Source organism: Odocoileus virginianus, chromosome 27 (assembly GCF_023699985.2).
Source record: "Odocoileus virginianus isolate 20LAN1187 ecotype Illinois chromosome 27, Ovbor_1.2, whole genome shotgun sequence".
Lineage (NCBI taxonomy): Eukaryota > Metazoa > Chordata > Mammalia > Artiodactyla > Cervidae > Odocoileus > Odocoileus virginianus.
The window spans coordinates 9,493,877-9,508,347 of NC_069700.1; the positions used below are offsets into that span (position 1 = coordinate 9,493,877).

General features: G+C 38.9%; 1 protein-coding gene across 14 annotated transcripts in view; it reads right to left on the reverse strand.

Moving 5' to 3' along the window:
• The window catches only part of ATXN1 (ataxin 1), a 402,928-nt gene that overhangs the window by 135,543 nt on the left and 252,914 nt on the right, over nucleotides 1-14,471 (reverse strand). For 11 of the 14 annotated variants that reach the window (XM_070456167.1, XM_070456166.1, XM_070456164.1 and 8 more), the window contains one exon: nucleotides 2,611-2,739. The exons of 2 other annotated variants lie outside the window; for them this stretch is intronic. The gene's annotated coding sequence lies outside the window, so the exon portion shown is untranslated. One more of the 14 variants, XM_070456174.1, reaches the window with a different exon arrangement.

Consider the following 14,471-nt stretch of genomic DNA (forward strand, 5'->3'; position numbering starts at 1 on the left):
TTGAAGCAATGTTAGAGTCTTTAAAAGACTCATCAGAGCTCACTACATTCAACCTTCTCATATTACTCAAGATAAAATGGGTTCTCAAGGCTTTAGGGTTAATTGCAGCACCACGGGTAAAATCCAGGTCTCCCAACTCCTACGTCAGTTTTCTTGCCTCCCCTCTCTGTACAAGATACCACACCTTAGAGTCAGTTTGAGACACTTTGAGGAGCAAAGTCCATCTGCAAGAACCACAGTGGCATTTGACAGGTGGATAATGGGGACAAGCAGAGAGCTACAAAGGTAGTGGGTCTGAGGCAACAAGCTGCTGAAGACGGACACCACTAATTCCAGTGGCTGCCATGATTATCACTAACATGTTCATCTACCCACCACCATCTACATGCAAGCTCATGTCCTTTGAAAAATCTGCCTTCTCTATTATGATGGCATAGCCTTGGGGCACCAGGATACCAAAATAAGGAGAAAATATTAACTCGGTGCTGTAAAAATATAGCAAGACTGCAAAAGGTTACTAACTTCAAAATTTACTAAGAAAACTGGGACTTCCCCCTACCTCCCCAAGCGAATGCAATTTGGAAGAAAAAGTCCTTTGGAGTTCAAAAGAATTTAGCATTTTCTTCCTCTCGCTCAACCCATTCCGTTTACAGAAGGATTTTTAAATGACTTTAAGTTGTGGCATCTGAAGGTTTACACTCGAGAATGTCTTTGAAAACCTCACTTAATGTTTGAGGTCTGACAGGGTATCACATGAGCAGTTCAAAGCAATGGTTTAAGACAAAAACAAACACCACCAGATTCGAAACAAAAGCTGTCTTGATTATAGTTCCTGCACTGTTCTTTTAAATGTAACCTGAAACCTACAGCACTTTTCTGTAAGATACTTGTTTCCTAGGATAAAAGATGCTTAAAAAAACATCATTAGAAGTGCATTCTGTTGGCTACCTGATTAGGAAATACTTTCTAGAAAAACATACAGCTATAGTAGCACCCAGATCTAATAGGGCCCCCTGAATTATTCCTTAATAGTGATAGAAACTTTTTGAATATGAGTTTTTTTCTTTATAATAAGATTCTGCTGCTTGTGGGGACCCCAAACTAAGATGTAGACTCATCAATAAACAAGCAGCATAGAGCAACACAGACTTATAAACCAACACTTCGCAGGGGTCGGTGACTTGCCCGAGGTTGCAAACTTACTTGACCTTAGGACCAGGAAGAGAATTGAGGTCAATGATTCTAAGAGCCCTGTACTTTCCACCAGAACCAATGTGATCATATGTGCAAAATGAGAATCCATGAAAACACCAGCATTCCCCATCACCCACTTACCCTGAGGCACTGGGAGTTCCTGAGTTCAATAAGCTTATTTTAATATGACTATTTAACCCTCGGGGAATATGGATAAACATGCATATTTAATAAAAAGTTTTAGAAAACCAAGAAATAAAATTTCAGTGGGAATTTTTCTTTTTAATGGTAAATGCTTTTTCTCCCTGATACATGCCCTCATATCGCTGCACCTTGCTCTCTCAAAATTGTTTATGCAACTGGAAAAAAAGAAAAGGTAATAAGTGCCTGGAAAACTTTCCTGACCAAATTAAGAAACTGAAAACTTAATACAGTTATTTATATATATATACACACACATACATATGTGTGTATATATATATATACACATTTATACTTAATACACATACACACAAATATATAAAGATGTGTGTGCACAAATATATATGATAGATATTTCCACATACAAAAAAAAGCCTAGTCAAAGATGGCTCTTTATGTTCTAAAATTTGAAGGTGATATGTTCATAGGCCAGCCTGGACTTCCTGTAGTTTTATTCTTTCCTGGTCAAAACTCTTCTAAGCATTTTTTTCTTATGACACAGTCTAGCAATGAGGTAAAATCTCCAGAAAGCAGCAGAGCTGAGCAAACCCTTAAGTTTTGTGTTAAACTAAAGCTTCTGGAAGCCCACAGGGTGCCTTCTCTTCAAGTACTGGATCCTATACCTCCTCATGAAAGGTGACCAGCAGCTGACATGCAGAAACCACTAATCTCAAAATCTCAACCCAGTAGCCTGACAAAAACCAATAAATCAGCCAATTTTAAGCAAGAGAAGCACCCTGAAGAGCTCACTGTACTAGCTTGCATACCTCAGATTTTTGAACGCCAGAAACATATTTCCTTCCAATCAAAAACTCCATGTAAATAAGATAATGACAGGGTGTGATTCCCTGGTTGGGAATCCTTACCCTGAAAGGTTTTACCCCATACCCACTAACCTAAAAGAACTGCAGAGCCGGATTTAAAGAGGCTGCTATAAACTTGGCTCTACACTGAAATAATCAGTCTTCCACGCTTTTATTCCAGAAGGAGAGAATGAGCAGTGTCCAACAGAAGCTAAGAAAGTCAAGTTCACAGCAAATAACAACATAACCTCTCCCCTAAAAAAAGTAAAAAGAAAAAAAGAAGAAGAAGAAATTAATTGGAGGATCACCTAGAGCTAACGCTAACACGTCTTCAGCACCCTGGCTCGAGCATCCAGTGATTCACAAACCGTTGCAAGGCAAGCCAGTGCAGATTCGACTCTTGTTAACTTACAACATTCACTGTGCGCGGTTCACAGGTAGCCCCGGCTTGCACTTCACCATGGAGACTTCCCACAAGAAGCTGGAGTGCTCCTGGGCCCAGGTGTGCTCTTTCTTCCTTTCACAGAGAAGGGAGAAGTATCTAGCGTGGGAACGCAAGAAAAAATAAAAAGCTGAATACTCCGTCAAATCCCTTGTTATCACAACAAATGAAGATCAATTAGACTGATGGGTAATTCACCAAAGACCATTTTCCAGTACACTTTGCTTAAAAAGGAAATGCGATATTTTTGCTCTTGCCCCAGGAGACGGACGGCATGGTGCAGCCAAGCCTTTTCCCCACCCCCACCCCAAAGTTGAAGCCAATTCTGGGAGACTTCAGATGCAATCCCAGCAGAGATGCAAACTTGCGAGTTGACACTCTTGCAAAAAGGCGGGTGCACGGACTATGACCTTTTGTCATTTTCATACCTCACCAAGTTATTGGGAAGATCAATAAGAACACTTTGGCAAGGCACTCCAAGTTCCCAAGAAGAAAGGCGCCCCGTAAACACAAAGGATTATTTGCCGTCAGAAGGCTGTAGCTTAGCTTGGAGCCAGAATATAAAAGTCAGCTTTGGCAAGGCAGCCACAATCAACCATCACCGGCACACCCAAGCATCCAAATGTTTCTCCTTCCACCTAGCGGTCAAGGGGTTCACAGGGCAGGAAACAGAGCTGTCTGGAATCTCAGGGAGAAAGAAAGTAAAGCCTTGGAACAGGAAGGGAAGAGGAAGAGGAGACCAAAACTAATGAGGAAGGCATGTGCAGGGGACACGACTGTTTGGTCCACACCACCCAGCTCCCCCGCACTGCTGGTCTGCAGTGTTTAGTGTGCTGATGTTTGCAGGGCTGGGAACTTTTCCACTTGGCCATCTGCCATTTCCACCCACCAAGGATAACACGACAGAAGTGGCACGTGGAGTTCTGCTGACCACTGCCAAGGACGGACCCTCCAGTCATCTGTTGCAATCCAGGGAGGCCCGTCCACGTGGTAGGCAACACCGAGTTATCTGCTGAGTCAGAGATCTCCGTTGTGTTCTTGAGCACTGGTTTTTGGAACTCAAAGGCCCTTTCATTTCAGGTGAAATTCCTTTTGGTAGATTGGACCTAGGCTGGTCTTTGGAGAGAGATCAAGCCCTGAGCCTTTGAAGTGGAAGCACTGACTCCAAGACACTAGACAACCAGAGAACCAGCCCTAGGGGGTATCAAGTAGTGAGAACTCACACAGAGGAAACCACTTGAATACAAGACCGGGCATCACCCAACCACCAGTAGCACCTGTGCAGGACACCTCATCTAAACAACAAACAAAACAAAACTACAAACCCAGTCATCAGCAGACAGGATTACCCACCTCACTCAGCCCTGCCCATCAGAGGAAAAGCAAACAAACAAAAACCCAGCACAGATTTCACCCTACACAAAGCTTACACAGACCAATGGACCAACCTTAGGAGGGCAGAAACCAAAAGGAAGAAAGAATTTAACCTTGAAGCCTGGGAAAAGGAGACCTCAAACACAATAAGTTAAAAAAAAATAATGAAAAGGCAGAGAAATACTATGCACATGAAGGAACAAACCAGAAACACAGAAGTCCAAATAAATGAGGAGGAAATAGGCAAACTACCTGAAAAAGAATTCAGAATAATGACAGTAAAGATGATCGAAAATCTTGAAGACAAAATGGAGAAAATTCAAGAATCAATTAACAAACACTTAGCAGAATTAAAGAATAAACATACAGAAACAAACAACACAATTACTGAAATTAAAGATACTCTGGAAGGAATCAATAGCAGAATATCTGAAGCAGAAGAACGAATCAGTGAGCTGGAAGATAAAATGGTGAAAATAACTTCTGAAGAGCAGAATAAAGTAAAGAAGAATGAAAAGAACCAAGAACAGTCTCAGAGACCTCTGGGACAATATCAAATGCATCAGCATTCGAATTATAGGGGTCCCAGAAGAAGAAGAGAAAAAGAAAGGGTTTGAGAAAATATTTGAAGAGATTATAGTTGAAAATTTCCCCAACATGGGAAAAGGAAACAGTCAATCAAGTCCAAGAGGCACAAAGAGTCCCATACAGGATAAACCCAAGGAGAAACAGGCCAAGACACATACTGATCAAACTAACGAAGATTAAACACAAAGAAAGAATATTAAAAGCAGCAAGGGAGAAGCAACAAGGAACATACAAGGGAAACCCCATATGCTTAACTGCTGATCTGTCAGCAGAAACTCTGCAGGTCAGAAGGAATGGCAGGATATATTTAAAGTATTAAAAGGGAAAAATCTACAACCAAGATTATAGTACCTGGCAAGAATTTCATTCAAACTTGATGGAGAAATAAAAAGCTTTTCAGACAAGCAAAAGTTTAAGAGAATTCAGTACCACCAAACCAACTTTACAACAAACGTTAAAGGGACTTATATAGTCAAGAAATACAAGAGAAGCAGTAATGATGTAAAGTAATTAGCCTCCAACTAATAAAAATAAATGGAAAAAACAAAACAAAACAAAAAAAAAACAACAACAAAAAAACAAAAACAAACAAAAAAAAAAGAAATACAAGAGAAGCAAAAAGATCTACAAAATCAGCCCCAAACAATTAAAAACATGGCAATAGGGACATATATATCAATAATTACTTTAAATGTAAATAGATTAAATGCTCCAAACAAAAGACACAGACTGGTTGAATGGATACAAAAACAAGACCCATATATATGCTGTCTAAAAGAAATCCACTTCAGACCTAAAGCCACATATAGACTGAAAGTGAAAGGATGGAAAAATATATTCCATGCAAATGGGAAGCAAAAGAAAGCTGAAGTAGCAATCTTCATATCAGACAAAATAGACCTTAAAATAAAGATTACAAGAGATAAGGAAGGACACTATATAATGACCAATGGATCAATCCAAAAGGAAGACACAACAGTTGCAAATATCTATGCACCCAACATAGGAGCACCTCAATACATAAGACAAACACTAGCAGACATAAAAGGAGAAATTGACAGTAAAACAATAATAGCAGGAGACTTTAACACCCCACTCACACCAGTGGACAGATCATCAAAACAGAAAATTAAAAAGGAAACACGTCTTAAATGATACATTAGATGAGATGGATCTCATTGATATCTTCAGGACATTCCATCCAAATGCAGAAGAAAACACCTTCTTCTCAAGTGCACATGGAACATTCTCCATGTGATTCTTGGGTCACAAATCAAACGTCAGTAAATTTAAGAAAATTGAAATTATATCAAGAATTTTCTCTGACCACAACACTATGAGACTAGATATCAATTATAAGAAAAAAACTATCAGAAACACAAACACATGGAGATTAAGCAACACATTTCTAAATAACCAACAGGTTACTGGAGAAATCAAAAGGGAAATCAAAAAATTTCTAGAAACAAATGACAATGAAAACATGACAACTCAAAACCTATGGGATGCAGCAAAAGCAGTTTTAAGAGTTTGTAGCAATATAATCCTACCTCAAGAAACAAGAAAAAACATTGAATAGACAGCCTAACTTTCCATCTAGAACAACTAGAAAATGGACAAAAAACCCCCAAAATTAGTAGAAGGAAAGAAATCATAAAGATTTGAGTAGAAATAAATGAAAAAACAAATGAAAGAAATAATAGAAAAGATTAATAAAACTAAAAAATGGTTCTTTGAGAAGACAGACAAAATTGACAAGCCTTTAGTCAGACTCATCAAGAAAAAAAAAGAATCAAATCAACAAAATTAGAAATGAAAAAGGAGAGGTTACAAGAGACAATGCAGAAATACAAAGGATTATAAGAGACTTTTATGAACAACTATATGGCAATAAAATGGATAACCTGGACGAAATGGACAGATTCTTAGAAGAGTTCAATCTTCCAAGACTGAAGCAGGAAGAAATTATGAACCCAATTACAAGCATTGAAATAGAAGTTGTGATCAAAAATCTCCCCCCAAAAAAGCCCAGGACCAGATGGCTTCACAGGAGAATTCTATCAAACATTTAGAGAAGAGCTAACGCTTATCCTTCTAAAACTCTTTCAAAAAATTGCAGAGGAAGGAACACTTCCAAACTCATTCTACAAGGCCACCATCACCCTGATACCAAAACCAAAGACAACACACAAAAAGAAAACTACAGGCCAATATCACTGATGAACATATAAGCAAAATTCCTTAACAAAATTTTAGCAAACAGAATTCAGCAACACATCAAAAAGCTCATATACCATGATCAAGTTGGGTTTATTCCAGGAATGCAAGGATTCTTCAATATATGCAAATCAGTCAATGGGATACACCATATTAAGAAACTGAAAGATAAAAACCATATGATCACCTCAATAGAAGCAGAAAAAGCCTTTGACAAAATTCAGCACCCATTTACAATAAAATCTCTTTAAAAATGGGCATAGAAGGAACCTAGCTCAACATAGGAAAGGCCATATATGATAAGCCTATAGCAAACATTATTCTCAATGGTGAAAAACTGAAAGCATTTCCCCTAAGATCAGGAACAAGCAAGGGTGTTCACTTTCACCACTATTATTCAACATAGTTCTGGAAGTCCTATCTACAGCAATCAGAGAAGAAAAAGAAATAAAAGGAATCCAGATTGGAAAAGAAGATGTAAAGCTCTCACTGTTTGTAGATGACATGATACTGTACATAGAAAACTCTAAAGATAGAATCAGAAAATTACTAGAGCTAATCAGTGAATTTAGCAAAGTTGCAGGATGCAAAACTAATACACAGAAATCACTTACATTTCTATATACTAACAATGAAAAATCAGAAAGAGAAATTAAGGAATAAATCCCATTCAGCATTGCAACAAAAAGAATTAAATATCTAGGAATAAACTTACCTAAAGAGAGAAAAGAGCTGTACACAGAAAATTGTCAGTCACTAATGAAAGAAATCAATGACGACATAAAACAGATGGAGAGATATTCCATGTTCCTGGGTAGGAAGAATCAATATTGTGAAAATGATTATACTACCAAATGCTATCTACAGATTCAATGCAACCTCTATCAAATTACCAATGACATTTTTCACAGTACTACAACAAAAAATTTCACAATTCATAGGGAAACACAGAAGACCCTGAATAGCCAAAGCAGTCTTGAGAAAGAAGAACGGAGCTGGAGGAATCAACCTTTCTGACTTCAGACTATACTACACAGCTATGGTCATCAAGACAGTATGGTACTGGCACAAAAACAGAAATATAGACCAATGGAACAGACAGAAAGCCCAGAAATAAACCCAGGCACCTATGGGTACCTTATTTTTGACAAAGGAGGCAAGAATATACAATTAATTTTGGAAATTAATCCTTTGTCAGTTGTTTTACTTGCTATTATTTTCTCCTATTCTGAGGGTTGTCTTTTCACCTTGCTTATAGTTTCCTTTGCTAGGCAAAAGCTGTACAAAAATAAGCCTCTTTAATAAATGGTGCTAGGAAAACTGGACAGCTACATGTAAAAGAATGAAATTAGAATACTTCCTAACACCACACACAAAGACAAACTCAAAATGGATTAAAGACCTAAATGTAACTATAAAACTCTTAGAGGAAAACATAGGCAGAACACTCGATGACATAAATCAAAGCAAGATCCTCTATGACCCACCTCCTGGAGTAACGGAAATAAAAACAAAAGTAAACAAGTAGGACCTGATTAAACTTAAAAGCTTTTGCACAGCAAAGGAAACTATAAGCAAGCTGAAAAGACAACCCTCAGAATGGGAGAAAATAATATCAAATGAAACAACTGACAAAGTATTAATTTCCAAAATATACAAGTGGCTCATACAACTCAATGCCAGAAAAACAAACAACTGAATCAAAAAGTGGGAAAAAGACCAAAACAGACACTTCTCCAAAGATGACATACAGATGGCTAAAAAACACATGAAAAGATGCTCAACATCGCTCGTTGTTAGAGACATGCAAATCAAAACTACAATGAGATATCACCACACACCAGTCAGAATGGCCATCATCAAAAAGTTTACAAACATTAAAAGCTGGAGAGGGTGTGGAGAAAAGGGAATGCTCTTGCACTGTTGGTGGGAATGTAAATTGATACAGCCACTACGGAAGACATTGGAGATTCCTTAAAAAACTAGGAATAAAACTACCATATGACCCAGCAATCCCACTCCTAGGCATATACCCTCAGGAAACCAAAATCGAAAAAGACAGATATATCCCATTGTTCACTGCAGCACAATTTACAATAGCTAGAACATGGAAGCAACCTAGATGTCCATCAACAGATGAATGGATAAAGAAGCCGTGATACATATACACAATGGAATATTACTCTGCCATAAAAAGGAACTCATTTGAGTCAGTTCTGATGAGGTGGATGAACCTAGAACCTATACAAAGTGAAGTGAGTCAGAAAGAAAGATAAATATCATATTCTAACACATATAAATGGAATCTAGAAAAATGGTACTAAAGAATTTATTTTCAGGGCAGCAATGGAGAAAAAGACAGAGACTTTATGGACATGGGAGAGGGGAGGAGAGGGTCAGATATATGGCAAGAGGAACATGGAAACTTAAATTACCATATGTAAAATAGACAGCCAACGGGAATTTGCAATATGGTTCAGGAAACTCAAACAGGGGCGCTGTATCAATCTAGAGGGGTGGGATGGGGCAGGAGATGGGAGGGAGGTTCAAAAGGGAGGGGACATATGTATACCTATGGCTGATTCATGTTGAGGTTTGACAGAAAACAACAAAATTCTGTAAAGCAATTATCCTTAAATAAAAAAATAAATTAGAAAAGAGGATCTAAAAAAGAAAAAAAAAGTGGCACGTGGAGGCCCTTCTGGGAAAGGGCTGGGTGATTTTTGTTTGTTTGCTGCTTTTAAAGAAAAGACCTGATTGCGTTTACTCTCAGTATCTGATTATTTCTTGAATCTGGAGTTCTTGCTCCCCCACCCCCCCTTCTGTAAGACAGGGCCAGGAACAACTTCTCCTGGGCCAATATTATTCAAGGTATTTCGACGTGTGTACTTTTGCAGAGTGCGACTTACAAGAGTGGCTTTGGGGATGACAAGAAATAGAAGTTAAATACTACTCTAGAGTCTTGTTTGCTTCCCAGATAAATCATTCACAAGTACCAGCTATATTTTTCTTTCAAAGTCATAAGTGCTCAGTGAATAAAAATTGGAATCCCATCATTAGCATGGTCAGTAAAGAATATTTTCGAGGGAAAAATGTGATCTCTTGTCTCAAAAAAAGGGCAAGAATGAAAAATACCAAGTCTTAGGTTTGGAACTGGCAAAACAATGACAAGCAGACCTTAACGAAGTAAAAAATTGGAGAGAAAAAAAGTGAGGATTAAAGAGAGAAAGGTGTCTTCTGTGAAAATAATTAACCATGACTTTTATAGTGAATTCAGTTTACAAAGTGTCTTCTTTTAAAATAGAGGTTATAATTGACATAAAACATTGAATTGGTTTCAAGTGTACAAAGTGCTTTCTTATTAATTCATTCATTCACTGGACACATTTTTTACTTAGTGCTTACTATCCCAACAAGTTCTTTATTCATAATGGTGAACAAAACAGACAAAGGGCCAGGCCTTTAAGGACCTCATTGCCTCAAGAGGAACAGACATTAAAAAATCAGAGTATATTATTTTTAACATATGCATACAATTAAAAAATCAGATAGGTATCAAGAAGGACAAATAAACACTGTGATTTGCAATCACCCTATAATGGGTTATGTCACTTAGAAGGAGGGTCTTTCTTACAAAAGCAACACTTAAACAGAGAAGTAAAAGATGAGCAAGAATTACCAGGCATCAAATTTCTAGGCAGAGGAAACAGCCTCTGCATTATGTGATCTCACTAGACCTGTACTATTAGTTTCTGTTATTTCATCCTTTTCCCCCCTGGCTATTTCAAATGAGTCTCCTTGATCAAAAGATAATCAACAGAACTGTTCTCAATACCTTCAAACAGGAAACGATTCTTCTTTTCAACTACTGGGCCATCAGAGCAACAAACGCTAGTAATTTTTGCTAGGGGAACATCATTCAGTACAGATATTATACTTAATGTGGCCTCCTAATGCATCATAAATAACCCCATTATCACAATGAAGTAAAGTGAAGCTCCCTCTTCATACCCACATGCCACAGCTGGAGTTAAGAACTACCCCCCAAAGGGCTAAAATCAGATCACATTACATGTAAACTTCTTAAAAAACAAAACAAAACAAAACACTTCTGACCACCTTCTATTAGGTTCCAAATTGTCTGGCTTCCTCTTGACTATTACAACATCTTTATTATTTCTTTCCTGGCTAAAATGGCATTTTTAGAGTGTCTGTGTGCCTTCTCTTTTGGTTCTCGATTTGGTATCTGTTTATTTACCCAGGTAAGCAGCATGGTATATAGAAATAAAAAGCCTCAGAAATACTGTGTTCGTCTGAACCGTTTTCTTGTTCCCTACCATCCCAGAACGGCATGGTGTATTGAACTAAAAAGCCTCAGAAATATTGGGTTCATCTGAACTGTCTTCTTGTCCCCTACCACTGCAGAACTGGTACCACTTAATTTTTTCACTAAGGAAAATCAGTAATTTGCTTTCTTCATCCTACAAAATGAAGGCGTCCTCAGACAGGCTCACTCATGTTCTTCCATGAATGGAGTAAGTTTGAAAGTCTGTTTGAAACAAATAAGCCTAACTTCTGTTTGAGTCTCTTTTTACTAAAGACACCAGATAAAATGTAGTATCTCCTACACATTTGGTTTTTCCTATAAACCCAAATATCAACAACCTCTCAAGTTCAAAGTCATGAAGTATAAACCCTCACTTTGACTCAGTAGTTCTGACAAGCTTTCACAAATTCGGGAATAAAAGAATGAGCAAGACTGTTATACTGTCTTTTCATAGCCCACTGGATTGATTTAAGTCTTGAAAGGCGCAAAAAGTCTACAAGCTCCCTGATGAAAGAAGCCTTGCCATGCCCTTCTTCTGCAGTTTCCTAAGAGTGTCGAGTAGAAGAGCCTGAATTTAAATTAAACGATCCATATCCAAAACCAGTTCTACCACTTCATCCTTACGCCAAAGGAAGCGCCGCTCTCAGCTATTATGTCAACCCTTCTCACTCTGTCCTCCAGGGAGGGACTTAGGAGGTCCCATGTGCCTGTCATCCAAAGAAAAGCCCTGCATGAACCTGAGAACAATTAAATTATAACTTACCCTTCTCTCTTCTATTCTTCAAATCTATTCTTAGTCACTAATGGCTTTTGAACAGTTGCCATCTCCTTTCAAGATCTGCAGTCCCCTCCCCCACCACCAGGAGCCTTTATCCTTGATTTTCCTAGCTTCTCAAAAGCCATCGTTAAGGAAACCCTTGTAGTATATGAAGAGAATCACTACTCTAAGCCTAAGTCTTTCTGTCAATGACACAGCCGGACAGAGACTAAGGATTTTTTTTTAGTATATTTAATCACTATAAGATGATTACGTTGGAAGGAATGATACCTGTGTATTCCAAAGAAGTGACAAGTGACCAAACCACCCCTAAACCCCATACCACTTTAAAATCCGGGAAAACTTTAGGGGGCTCTTTGTCTCCTACTGGCTCAGGTCCTGTTGGGGTCAATTCTGCCCTCTGTCCCTCCTCCTTCACAGCCTACAAACATACCCAATCATTGCTCTCTGCAGACTCTGATACCTTCCCAAATCTTCCCCCATTCACCATAAAGCATGTTAAAGTGTAGTATAAATTCCACACTGTATTTCATCAGGTACCTCTTAAACCCATATAGTTTGATTTCAACACTTTAAAAGTAAACTTCTCTTTTAAAGGTCAGGAATGCTTTCCTGTCCTCTAAATGTAGTGGCCTTTTCCTGACTCTCTTATAACACTTGATAAAGGAATTCTTTAAAATTTCATTTTATTTAGGACTAGAACTTTTCCTAAACAGCATCTTTCTAGAATATGACCTTTACCTCATTTTCTTTGTTATTTGGGCTGGGTCAACCTCAAGCCTTGGGTCCAGAGATGGTCATATGCAAACTATCATATACAGGATGGATAAACAAGGTTCTACTGTATAGTCAGGGAACTATATTCAATATCCTGTGATAAATCATAATGGGAAAGAATATTAAAAAGAACATACATATATGTACAACTGAGCCACTTTGCTATACAGCAGAAAATTACAACACTGTGACTCAACTATGGGCATCCCTGATAGCTCAGTTAAGAATCCACCTGCAGCGCAGGAGACCCCAGTTTGATTCCTGGGTTGGGGAGATCTGATGGAGAAGGGATAGGCTCCCCACTCCAGCAATCTTGGGCTTCCTTGGTGGCTCAGATGGTAAAGAATCTGTCTGCAATATGGGAGACCTGGGTTCGATCCCTAGGTTGGGAAGATCCCCTGGAGAGGGAAAGTATTCTGGCCTGGAATATGTATATAAAAAGAATATACACGTATGTACAACTGAGTCACTTTGCCATACAGCAGAAATTTAACACTGTGAATCAACTATACTTCAATAAATTTTAAATAAATAAATAAAGACAGGCACGTGATCTAGGCTTGGAGAATCAGAATATGTATCTCTCTTGTGATGATGACTGGATCTAGGTAGGGATGGGCGTGAACCAAAGGCCCCTCTCAGACTGACTGGAACTAAGAGGAGTCAGGAAGCCAGGTCTACTCACAGAGCTATTCTTTACCACCAGTGAAGCCCGCATGAGGATGAAGTTCTGCAGTATGGAACGAGGTTGAAAGCCAGGACGTCTGAGTCCTGGGGATAGTGAGTTCCCTGGGATTTGGCTGTGCCAAAACTCAGATTCATCCCTGGATTTTTTAGTTGTGCTGTGACAGACAAAATTCTAAAGTAGCCCTCAAGATTGCCCGGTCCCCTAGTGCACATGTACCCTGAGTTATTTAATCAAACACAATCTGGGTGCTGCTGCTGTGAAGAATTTTGCAAATAAAATTAAGGCCATAAATCAACTGACCTTAAAACAGAAAGCCCATCCTTGGTGGGCCTGACCTAATCAGGAGAGCCCTTCGAAAGAACAGGCTCTTCCAGCAATGAGGTCCAAAACACAAAAGATCACACTGAGGGAGGGGGGAAACTCCGTGTGGCAAGAAACTCGAGATGGACACCAGGAGCCAAGAGTGATGCTCAGTGCATTACCAGCAATAGAGTAACAGTCTCAGTCTTACAACCTACGAGTGAGAATCCACGGCATACCTACCAAGACCCACTCAAGTCCTACTTCTTCCATCACTTTTTCCTCTACATCCTCCTGTGCTACAACTTCCTCTGTCAGAAGTATCTTCTGTTTGTTTTTTTGGAGGAGAACTCCTCTCGTTTTGATTTCTTTTCCTGAGGATACCAACCACTTTATTCTTTATCCTCACACAGGCACCAGTTCTCTAGACAGACTGTAGTGAACTCTGAGAAGGTGGGGTAAGTGACATAATGCCTTTGCCGATGGTAAACCTTTGACACATACTTGGTGACTTCACTGAGAACGTGTTTTCCTCTGACATGTCCTCAAGTCTCCTCACTCTGTGAGTTCCTCTCTGGTGCCTTGGAGAAAAGTCACGACATGAATCAATATGGAAACTGCCCCATCAGTCAACCACAGAGCCTCTTTTCCCAACTCAGGACTAAAGGCTGACTCTTGGTATTTTCATCCTGAGGGAGGAAGAAGAACAGCTACTAACTACAGAGTTCAGAAATGCCTCTTCCGGGTGAGCTCAGACCAGCAGGTCCAGAGCTTCCATCTGC